This window comes from Anabrus simplex, chromosome 2 (assembly GCF_040414725.1).
Source record: "Anabrus simplex isolate iqAnaSimp1 chromosome 2, ASM4041472v1, whole genome shotgun sequence".
Taxonomy (NCBI): Eukaryota; Metazoa; Arthropoda; class Insecta; order Orthoptera; family Tettigoniidae; genus Anabrus; species Anabrus simplex.
In genome coordinates this window covers 985622917-985636183 of record NC_090266.1, presented here as the reverse complement: position 1 = coordinate 985636183, position 13267 = coordinate 985622917, and positions in this window count along the sequence as shown.

Genomic DNA, 13267 nt, shown 5'->3' with positions numbered 1-13267 from the left:
TATCACCGCTCCCTAGACAACCCCATTTCCCTGAATGTACCTCCCTATTACCCTCCCAAACAAATTTTCTAACTTATAAGTACCACTGCGGTTTAAGTGAAGGCCATCTGAGCGCAGATCCCACTCCCCTACCCATCCATTAGGATCTAGAAATTTCACTCCCAGTTACGCACATACCCACTCCATAGTCTCATTTAAATCACTAATCTCCCTCCAGTCAGTATCCGTTCTACACAGTATTCCACTGATAACAAATCTCCGCTTCCTTAAACTTCACAAGTGCTGCATTTACCAGATCCCACACATCCCCAACTATGTTGGTACTTATATCAGCTTGCCTTACGTTGTTGGTACCAACGTGAAACACAACCACCTTCTCCTTCCCCTCGTCCCTTTCTTCTACTTTCCTCAACATCTGCCTCAAACTAATGCCTGAATAACACTCTACTCTGGTTCCCTTTCCTTCACACACTTTCCCCACATGTCTAACGATGGAATCCCCATGACCAGAACCTCAACCCTACCCACCTCATTTCATCCCCTCCCCTCCTGGTCAGCCCTATCTTTCCTGATAGCTGCAGAAGCTACTTCCTCCTCCCTTTTCTCCTTTCCATGACCCTGTTCCACCTGACTTTTCCTATCATCTACTCTACATTTCCCTTTTCTACTTCCACACATCTCAGCAACAGTTCCCTGTTCCTGATTTTCCCTGTTGTTCTACCTGGAGTGATTCATACCGATTTCTCATAGACACCTGTCCTTAATAGAGCCCTTAGCCTGCAATCTCCTTCCTGTTAGAACATTAGACCAGCTGTCTTCTACAACTCCCCCCCTTTCCTTCCTCTCCCTCTTTTACTCCTACTGTAACATGTACATTGTTTTATTGGGGCCTATCTTCCTTTCTGTCTTCTGTGAGAATCCTAATTATCTCCCTCAAACTCCTCCCTCATACCCCTCAATGTCTTGCCACACCCACAGTTCCTACAGTTGCACTCCTTAGCCATTCTTTACGGAAAAAAGAAAAGAAAAGGAAAAATAAAATAACTTATGTGCAAAAAAGAAAACGGAGCGATATATTGTCTGAGATAGTACTCAAAGATCACACGACAGTAAGATAATTAATATACGACTACACTACAATTCTACTTAGTCAAACTCTACTTTTATCCTACAACACCCTAACAGGATAAAAACTGCTGTTAATTACTGTTGCAATACTGCTACCATAACTGTCAAAATATCGCTCTGTCATTGAATACTTTTAGCAATGAGCTCATATTTAGGACAAACCTAGTCGCCTTAGGCAATTTCACCATAGTATGTAACATTTGTAGCCGGGTAGGCGTGACATCATTGTTATTTTTGGATGGAGAGGCCTCAGTAGGACAGTCAGTTGGACGGAGAGTGAGGCCACAGTTGGTTGGAAGGAGAGACTTGCCATGAAGTGTTGTAGTCAGATGGATGGAGCCCCTGTCCATGGATAGTCGTATGGAGAGTAAGGCTCCAGTTGGTCAGTCAGTAAAATGGAGAAGCAGCAGTCACATGGATACGTAGTTGTCAGTCACCATACAGATTAAATGTTCAGAGTGTTATTTGTGTATCTGATCGGTCGAGTTTTTTAGTCAGTGCGGTGACAGCTGAATATTGAGTCATTGCACTTCAGACTAACAGTTATCAATGAATTACTTGTCAAGCTGATTGTGAAGTGTGAATCTAATTTCAAGCCATGCTACATCTCGTCAGTGAAAGGGAAAGGATACATCACCAAATTAGGCTTGAGATACCTATAGGATACCAATTCAAAGTAATACATCATAATAACACTCAAAGTGTTGAAGGTACTATTTGTGAACCAGTGAGGGATAAATTTCTTGTACAACTTTTAAATGTCCAATAAATAGGATTTCAAATTTAATGCCTAGTTTCTTTCAGTTGTAATGTCATAGTTTTATATTATAATGTAAATTATCGTGGTAAATCTTGCTATTTAAAGTCAAAATTTAAACAATATATTTTGTTCAATATCAAATTAATTTGTCGTTTTAATTTCAATGGTAGAATTAGATGGTATGTTGTCAAAAGTAAGCTTATTACCTCACACCCTAGAGATATTCAAGACTCTAATTCCATTATTGCTGCACTGAGTTGTAGCTGGCGCCCATCAAATATTGTATGTGTAAGTAATCATGTAAGAACTAAGTGTGAGTACATAGTCCGACAATTGAGTATTTTATTTCAAAAATATTTTAATATTTTTTCATTTTACTTCAATTTCATACTAAGTAAAGTGAGTAATAGTCGCATCAAGAAAAGGGGAAAGAAACTGATGGCCAAGGGAGCTAATCAGGGCCAGAGTTCAGGAGAGATATTGGTGAGGAATTCGTATAAGTCACTGCAGGTACAACAGCAGGGAAAAGATTAATCTCCACTCAATCACCTTTGATCTGTATTTAAGACAGTTGCTGAGGTAGCAGATTGTTTATCAGTTGTTTTCCTAGTCCTTTCTTGAATAATTTCAAATAATTTAGAAATTTATCGAACATCTTTCTCGGTAAATTATTTCATTCCCTAACTCCTCTTCCTATAAACAAATATTTGCCCCAGTTTGCGCTCTTGAATTCCAACTTTGTCTTCGTATTGTGTTCTTTCCTACTTTTTAAAACACCACTCAAACTTATTTGTCTACTAATGTCACTCCATGCCATCTCTTTACCGACAGCTTGGAACATACTACATAACATGTTATAATTCTCATATTTTGGTCCGTATTGAAATGTACAATGAAGTCAAATAAATAATAAAGTTTAATTATTCCACCTATTCAATACATAAAAAGAGATGTTAATAAAGAATTAAATGTGTAAATAAAACTATAGGGACATGTTTCGCCCATCGATTTCCCTTTAAACTCTCCTTTCATTCTATTTCATTCATTAACACGTAAATTCTCCTATTGTTACAGACTTCATATTTAACACAACTACTTACCATCAAGCACTCTTCTTCATTCGTGCTTCTAGAAGATTGCAGTTTCATCTCTTCACATGAGAGTTTCAACAGTCTAACAATTTTTATGCTGACGCTTGAACTGTTTAATACCCGATAAATTTTCTCTAACACCCTCAACCATCAAAAGGCCCCACTTTACTTATTTCAACGTATCAATTAATTTCAAACCTCACTTGAAGTGAGCAACGGAAACGTCTCTTCATAAAATTTACGTTCTTAAAAGAATACCCAGTAAACAATTTGTTACAAATTTTTAAAAAAGACATTCATAAATTCATGACTATTTGTATATTAGACTTTATTAAGGTTTCATTTTAAGAATACCAAAACTATTGTCAACCATTTCGCTCACCATTTGAAACACATTTCCAACATCATCATCATATTCATATGTATTTTATTAACAATCAGGTACCTGATTAATTAAATTTCAGATTGAGATTAGGCTGGAGATGCCCTTAATTAAAGGGCGAAACATGTCCCTATAGTTTTATTTACAGATTTAATTCTTTATTAACATCTCTTTTTATGTATTGAATAGGTGGAATAATTAAACTTTATTATTTATTTGACTTCACATACTACAGAGTTGAGCAGGTTGTCTCCTTTCTCCCAAGACTTCCCTGCCCAAACTTTGCAACATTTTCATAATGGTACACTTTAGTCGGAAATAACCCAGAAGAAATCGAGCTGCTTTTGTTTAAATTTTCTTCAGTTTTCTAATCAAGTAATCTGATATGCTCTGAGGGTCCCACAGACTTGAACCATACTCTATTCATGGTCTTACCAGATACTAATAAACCCTCCCCTCTACATCCTTACTACAACCTCTAAATACCATATGAAGAGATCTCTAACTTTTATTTACAATACCGTTTATATGATTACCACAATGAAGATCTTTCCTTTCATTAACACCTAGGTACTTAAAGTGATCCCCATGATGAATGCAGTAATTAAAAATGAGAGAACTTTTCCTCTTTGTAAAACTCACAATATGACACCTCACAAGATGAGGAACAGGGAAGTGTTTTTTTTTTGCTAGTTGCTTTACGTCGTACCGACACAGATAGGTCTTATGGCGACGATGGGACTGGAAAGGGCTAGGAGTGGGAAGGAAGCGGCCATGGCCTTAATTAAGGTACAGCCCCAGCATTTGCCTGGTGTGAAAATGGGAAACCATGGAAAACCATTTTCAGAGCTGCCAACAGTGGGGTTCAAATCTACTGTCTCCCGAATACTGGATACTGGCCGCACTTAAGCGACTGCAGCTATCAAGCTCGGTGCAGGGAAGTGTAACAGAGGAGGGTGATGATAAGAGGAAAGGGAAATATAGAGAATAGAAAGAGGGAGATGGAAAAGGTTCAAGAGAGGAAGAAAAGGGAAAAGGAATTTTTTTTGCTAGTTGTTTTACGTCGCACCGACACAGATAGGTCTTACGGCGACGATGGTACAGGAAAGGGCTAGGAGTGGGAAGGAAGCGGCTGTGGCCTTAATTAAGGTACAGCCCCAGCATTTGCCTGGTGTGAAAATGGGAAACCACGGAAAACCATTTTCAGGGCTGCCGACAGTGGGATTCGAACCTACTATCTCCCGAATACTGGCCGCACGTAAGCGACTGCAGCTATTGAGCTCGGTGGAGAAGGAAGTGGGTACTGCAGCGATCAGGGAAGGCAAGGGAGACCAGGAGGGGATAAGATCTAATTTGTTGGTAGGATGAGGCTCTGGTCATGGAGGACTCCATTGTTAGCCACGTGGAGAAAGTGTATGGGTGAAAGGGAACCAGGGTAGAGTGTTATTCAGAAATTAGGTTGAGGCAAGTTTGGTATATAAGAGGTTGCCCACAACTGGGGTTTCTGTGTTTGGAAGGCTTTGGCTAAGCTTGGATTATTACATCATGGAGATTTCTTCTTTGCTGAGGGATCCCAACCACTGCCAGTGTTGCTAACAATCTGTGTAGTAATGTGAGAGTTTCTTTTATATGTGCAAGTGAGTTGTAGTTTCATGGTGCTTTCTATTAGTTAACAATTACAGTAGTCCTCTGGTGAATAGCTGCTTTCTAATTCCAGTATTATGCGGAGATTTACTTGGGTTGTATATAAACATGCCTGGTATGAGGTGTAATGTTGCTGTGTGCAACAGCAGCTGGGCAAAAACTGGGAAAGATCTCTCCAAAAGTCACATCAAATACTTCAGTTTCCCAAAAGATAAAGAGCTGAGAAAAGGGTGGATCCAAGGATGGAAAGATCCATGATGGATCTTTAAAGTGGAATGTGGATTCGTGCCTCGCGTAATCTTTCTGTCAGTGTTTTTGAATGGGATCTTACGGGCAAACTGGTAAAGCTTCCCCCAAACATATGCTTAACAATGATCCTGTTCCCTCCATGAATTTTGGTGTTTTGCATTGCACAGAGCAAGTATTACATGATGGAGTAAGAAGGAAGTAAAAGAGGGACAGTAAAAGAAAGCCTGCCAAATTGTTAAGAAATTCAGAACATATTGCAAGTTCACCACTTCCTTCAGCCACTCTACCTCCCCATGTCTGTGATAATATTATGGCCCTGATTGAAGTAATTGAAAGGTTGGAAAAACAGTTATTGACAAAAGGAAAACTAATGATGCCCTTAAACTGAAATTAGAGGCAGCGGAAAGCAAAGTAATTTGTGTAAGAAGTTCATTAAATGTAGAAGGTTAACACACTCGGTTCAGAGCATCCACATAAAACTGGTTAATATACAAATTTTTTCTGAAAATAAAAGAATATACTCACAAACTAGTAAAAGCGTGTGAATTGGGCTGATGATATATTGACAGCTTTCCAAAAACTGCATTACCGCCTGGACTTTCAATACTGGGAAAACGGACTTCAAAAATTGACGTATGAAACAGAAGTGGAATCCTGGAAGATATTCTGCACGAGGAAGATAGGTGCTGTTTTGTACAAAGACCACAAGAAAATTGCAGCCCTCCAGTTTGATGAAATGCAGGTCAAAAATGCTTTCATAAATGACCCACTGAAGGATGAAATCATAGGTCCCAGTTCACAACTGTGAGTACTGTTAGAGAAATGGAAGAGAGTAATCTATACTGATTTTGATAACAAGATTTCAAAAGACATACTATAAGATACGGTTTCACGTCTTTCAAAAATAGGGTACAGAGTAATAGCATGTATCTGTGATATGGGCAGAGCGAATCAAAGCATGTGGAAGGCGTGTGGAATCGATGAAACAAAAGCATGGTTTTTGAACCTAAGAACATCAGAAAAAGTATACTTCTTTGCAGATACCCCTCACCTCTTGAAACTAATTAGGAATTGGTTTCTTGACAGTGGCTTCATGTTTTCTAATGGTAAGATTGTCTCAAAAGAACATTTGCAAGCTCTGGTTAAGAATGACGACCACAATATTAAAGCATGCCGTAAAATCCATTTCAGTCATCTAAACTGTAGGGGAATTGAAATGCAGAAGAATTAACATCACGCAGTGTAGCTACAGTATTATATCACTTCAAATTAGGAGATGATGCAACTTTTGTTCAAAGCATGAGCGACTGTTAATAACTGGCAGGATTGGCCATTTCTGAAGTTCATGGCAAACATTTGTGTGGTCTTCAGTTAAAACAACAAGATGAAATTTTAAACAAAATGTGTGGCCTTCTTAATAGTATGTCAACAAGGAGAGAAAGGATGAGTATGTGTTCCAGAAAGCTATCTCTGCGATTATCTCCTCGTTGAAATATCTGATCTCAGACCTTCAGAATCTAGGAATGAAGTACATTTCAACCCACCGACTGAACTAAGATTCTCTCGAAAATTTGTTTTTGCAGATCCATTCTTGAGGATAATATGACCACCCTACCTCGTCCAATGCTCTTTGTTGTCTTCGGACGATTATTCTCAGAAATAATGACAGTAAGATAGAAAAATACAAGAACATACAAACAGAAATCAGTAAAAAATGTATCTCATCACAAATGCTACGGAAGTAGACTTTTTTTTTTTTTACAATTTGTTTTATATCACAATGACACAGATAGGTCTTATGGTGACAGTGGGATGGGAAAGGCCTAGTAGGAAGGAAGTGGCCGTAGCCTTGCCTGGTGTGAAAATGGGGAACCACGGAAAACATCAGGGCTGCCGACAGTGGAGCTCGAACACACTATCTCCTGGATGCAAGCTCACAGGTGTGCACCCTTAACCGCACGGCCAACTCTCCTGGTGGGAGTAGAGACTAATGTGTTGTGAGTTACAGTAGAAGATTCTTCTGTTGAAATATATTTTTAAGAAGGTACAGATGATTCTGTTCCAACATTTGCCAGTGAAACTGACACTGAAATGGAGGTTGAAGGTTTGAATTGTATTGCAGGTTGGATGGCTAAAAATCACAAAAGCATTCATTCACACTTAGGTCTCCAAACTGATATACAAGGAAAAAGGATCACAGTACATATTGTTCAAGGTCCTGGATTTGAAATCTGTCATATGGTGGTCTTACAGAGCCGATGACTCAGAGATCAAACTGTACGAGATATGGAGAAACGTTTCTGTTCTTATCACAGACTTTAGTCAAAAGAGGATCGGAGGTGGTTTCTCCAATATGCGCAAGTGATCTTCATTTAAGTAGTGATCTTGTAGCCATGTTTGTGAAAACAAGGACATATACTTGTATAAATTTTGTAAACTAACATGAAGAGAAATGAAAAATGGAAGCAAACAGATCTACGTTACAGAGGATATAAAGTGAAGAAGATTAGGAAACTTGCCAGTTGATGTAATATTCACTTAATCATAATAGCAGTTCTTGCTTATTCGTTCACTTGCTTGTTTATTGGTTTTGTTTTTCTCAGAATGCCTTAATGAGTTTCAGTAGCACTGTGAATCAATTAAAATAGTATTAGCAATAACCATGGTCTTGTGACATGATTAGTTTTTTTGTACTGTATTGTACAATATTATGCTCATTATCCACTATACTGAAAGTCAGTTTGAGCAAGTACAGAAGAAACACAAGTTAATAGTCGTTTGGTTAAAACATACTTCAGTCCATGAACTCCACTGGGACGCTTTCTTGCAATGAGAAGTATTTGATTTGGAGGGAGCAGGTATCTCTGATGTCCCAATCGAACAGCCAATAACGGCAAGTTTGCTATTGTGGATAACCTGAATTTAAGAACTTTGGATTAAGGCAGATGCTGAGTAAAGGAGAAGGGAAGGAGGAGAAGGGGGTAGATTTTCACATTGGTACCAATAACATAAGGCTAGCAGGAATAGGTACTAACAGTTTGGGATGTGTGGGATCTGGCTATGAAAGTGCGGGAGAAGCTTAAGGTGTTGGAGATTGTACTCGGTAGGAAACTGTGCAGGAGGGTGATCGGGCGTTTAAGTGAGACTATTGAGTGGGTATCTACGATCAGTGGTCAGATGGCCTTCACTTAAACCACAGGGGTACAAGTTATTTTAGGTTTGTTTAGAAAGTCTATAGGATGGTACATTTAAGGAAACAGGGTGGATTAGGGAGCGGATGATGAGTGTATAAGGAGCTTGAAGTCAAATAAGGATGACAGCGGTGATGAGAGTACAAGGAGCTGGAAGTCAAAATAAGGATGACAGCGGCGATGATAGTACAAGGAGCTGGAAGTCAAATAAGGATGACAAAGTTGCTAGTGTTAAATTATAGAAGTATATGGGAAGGTATAAAATTAAGCAATTTAATAGATATTTATTTACCAGATATTGTAATAGGAGTTGAATCATGGTTAAGAAGTGCATTATGGAGGCAGATATTTTTCTTTTCTGGAACGGGAGTGTTTATTGCAGACAGAAAATTTTCCACAGGAGGGGGAGTATTCATAGTGCTGAAAGAAGAATTTGTAAGCTATGAAAAAGTTAAGGATGAGGAACATGAAATTGTAGGTGCAAAGGCTCATCTCTAAAGATAATAGGTAACTTGATGTTTTTCGGGTGTATAGATCTGGAAAGGGTGATGCTTACACAGAAAGGAATGTGATTGTAGTGGGAGGTCTCAATTTACCAAATAATACTGGTAAGGTAATGAGAATGACAGACAGCATGACCAACAAATGAGAAATTATTTAATCTGGAAAGGACAGCTGAATCAGAAAGTGATGGATACAAATAGTGAGAGGAATATTCTAGAAGTGGTGCTGATTAAACCAAATGAGCTCTACAGAGAAACTGAAGTGACTGATAGCACAAGTAATTACAAAACTGTTAGGAACTTGCCAGGAAATTAAATTTAAGGAAGAAGTCGGCTGAAGATAACTTCACATCAAGAATAATTGTCAATCATATGAATTTTAGCAAAGAAAGAAGGGCATGTATGGGTATTTTAAGGCAGAAACAGGTTCTAGAAAGGACATTCCAGGAATAAGAGAGAGAGAGAGAGAAAGAGAGAGAGAGAGAGAGAGAGAGAGAGAGAGAGAGAGTGTGAGAGAGAATGTTTTCAGAAGGCAGAAGTATTTAGTCATCAGTATGTAAAGAAAGATGGATAATATCCAGGCAATTAATACCAGCAAAGTACCAAAATTTACCAATGATAACAAAGATATTTACAAAAAGGTACAGAAGTTGAAAACTAGAAAAGCAGCTGGAAGTGATAAGATTTCTTTTTTTTTTTTTTGGTAGGGGCTTTACATCGCACCGACACAGACAGGTCTTACGGCGACGATGGGATAGGAAAGGCCTAGGAGTTGGAAGGAATCGGCCTGGTGTGAAAATGGGAACCACGGAAAACCATCTTCAGGGCTGCCGATAGTGGGATTCGAACCTACTATCTCCCGGATGCAAGCTCACAGCCGCACGCCTCTACGCGCACGGCTAACTCGCCCGGTGATAAGATATCTAGGGATATACTGAATATAATGGGTTGGGAGAAAGTACCATATCTGAAGTACTTCTAAGATTAGTTCGCACAAAGAAGCTATACCAAATGAATAGAGAGTTGCTAAAGTAAACCTAGTATACAAACAAAAGCATGATACATATAAAGAGGATAATAACAGGCCAGACAGCTGGCCATATGTTGCGAGTAAGCTTTGGGAAAATTACTAACTGGTTTGAAAGAAGATAGTTCAGGTTTAGGTAAGATTATTCCAACAAGGCTCAGCTTGTAGGATTCCAGCAACATAATGGAGATATTTTTGATTCACGAGGTGAAAAGGATGGCGTCACTATTGATGATCCTAGGCTTTAAATAGAGTAGATAATGGGAGACGGTTGATGAAAATGAGGGCTATTGGACTAGACAAAAGTAGTTGAATGGGTGGCTAAATTTCTAGAAATTAGGTCTCGGAGAATGAGAGCAGATGAAGCATTATCTGATTCTCTAATAATAAAGAGGCAAGTTCTGCAAGAAAGTATTATTGAACCATCACGTTTTAAAAAAACAGTCATATACAGTAGAACCCCGTTTATCGTAAATAAAGGGGGCGGATCCACTTCGGTTGACGCATATTTTCGGATAACACATGATGAATATTTTCTGAAGTTAAATGTTGAAATAGAAATGCATACACTTTGTTAAGCAAAGGTGCATACTGTATATTAACATTAAAATGTTTACATAATATCACTCATTGTATAAAATCAGTGATTTTCTTCTGAATTTTCTTGGTGCAGTGCTGTCGTGCAGCTATGTCGTGCCACCGTTTAATCAACAATACATTAGCCGGTGTAGGTTCATCGCTTTGTTCAACAAAGCACAAAGCAATCTGAAATAATTAAACATCTTTTTGTTACTACTGTACTGAATACTGTATACAGTAATTTTATTACAGTACTGTAATTAAAGCGTGTGGTACTGTATTTTAACAAAAATTCGGAATCAATCTTACCTCCAATGCATTAAATCCTTGATCTAATGTAAATCGATTCTCAGAACTGCTATTGTCAAGGTTGGAGTCGTCTGCATAATCTTCATGAATAATAATAATAATAATAATAATAATAATAATAATAATAATAATAATAATAATAATAATTGCTGCTTGTTCAAGAAAAAATGTATCATGTTATGAACTAGAGGGTCAGAAACTGTTCTGTTTTACGCTACATGTGCATCCTGGCATAAGTCATATTATAAAAATAGGGTTCATATAGTAGCTCTCAGCACATATAGCAAGAGAATTACTAATATCGAAGGCTAAGAACGAGGGGGTAAAAACAAAATATTAAAAGATAATTTTGCCAGAGCATTTTGATTAAGCCGTATTTCGGTTAAGCGGGGTTCTACTGTGTGTATGTATATATATATATATATATATGAGTATGGAATTAGAATCACAGATAAGGCCTTTGGCAGATATATTGTATAAAGTAATAAATATGTTATAGGATTGTGAGCACCCACAAAAGGACCTCTACAAGGTTGTGGAATGAACAGCAGACAATGGTATGATGGTAAAAGGGCTTAAATGTCAAGTTGTAACTTTAACCAAAAGAAAAATCTTCGGTTTTAATTACAAGGTTGATGGAGAGAAAGTACCTTACCTAGGTGTTAATATATGGAAAAATACTCATTGGAGTAATTACATTAATGTTATTGTAAATAAAGGTATTTAGGGGTTGTAGTAAGGATGTAAAGGAGAGGACACGTATATCACTGGTGAGACGCCAATTAGAGTATGGTTTCAGTGTGTGTGGGACCTCCATGAGCATTACTTGATTCGAGAACAGGGAGAAATTCAAAGAAATGCATTACGATTTGTTCTGGGGGATTCCTAACTGTTACTTTGTAACTGATTACACAAACATAATTAAATCAAAATAATAATAATAAACTTAAAAATTTATTAATTTTAAACACATAGTAAAACATTAGAACAAATGCAAGGTTCACAGGCTCAATGTAACATAAAACATAAACAGGTTGGGAAACTTGACAACTATAAAAGGACATGGGAAGTAGCATAGAAACCCTATATGGCAGATGGTACGTATCCGTTGTGGAAAAGAAGTGGCAGACGATAATCAACCTCAAACTCTTAATTTAATAAACTAACAAAACAAGATTGAAAGGTAACAAACCTAAATCTCCAACCAAAACAAAAGAACTCATATACTAAATGAAAATAAAAATTTGACTGCACCTGTAAAAACGTGCTACATACAAGATAATTTTCAAATTATACAAATACAGGAATAACTGAACAAACTCAATTCTGCTTTCAGATATGCACACAATATCAAAGGAATTTTACACGGTTTATAACAAGAGCTAATCCCATTTTGCCAACTTAAGAGAAAAAAGAAGGAAAAAAACTTAACACAGAGGCACCGCAAACTAGTATCCTTCCCTGAAACACTTCCAACAAGGAACATCGATTTTCGGCGCGTGTTAAGTGAAGCAGAACTACCGGAGGCAAACCCGAGGAAAAGTTATGACATGTTAATTACAAAGTTTTCTTTTAACAAAAGGAAAAGTTATTACATGTAAATTACAAGTCTTCTTTTAACAAAAGTATAAGTTATTACATGTTAATTACAAGTTTTCTTTTAGTAAACGGAAAAGGGAATTACCTCCAAAATTAAAATGTGAATGCTTAGCTGAAGAGCTAAGTCATTTAGATGATTAAATGGCGAATGTGAAATTTGAGGGTAAACTCCTACGTACAAAGGAAAAATTACATTTAATGCCCAAAAAACAAGAAGAAATAGTGCTTACCCCGAGACAGGTATCCCATAACGGGACGGAAGCACAAAGTAACCAATCAGGCTATAGAATTTTACTCCCAACTTTCACATTCACCAATTAAATGTTTTTTCATTCCGACCAATTAAAGGTCTGTTCATTTCTGCTGATAAATGTTCAAGATCTTTCTTTTATGTAACACTAATTTCACCACCAAAAACGGCACATATAAGTACACGCTGCCTCAAAATTTAGATACATAATTTTAAAACTCAAAGCTACAGTATCATTTAAACACAACATTTTTTTAGAACAACTTTTCAAAACAATAAGTCCAATGTTCAAATGTTCAAAAAGGAGATATTTTATACAACATAAATAATTTTTAAGACAAATGCATTTTTAAAAACCAAATTGAAGAGGCTTCCGTCAGTTTCTCACTGCTGTCCCAACTCCGGCCTAACCACCTCCACCTCAAAAACTCGAGCTACGCTTGAAACTGACAAATTTTTATTTTTAAATTAACTGGAGGTTTGTTCACACGTCACATCCTCCAACCCCCCACCCCCACTTAAAATTGAGCCAGGGCTCAATAAAAAACTTTAAAT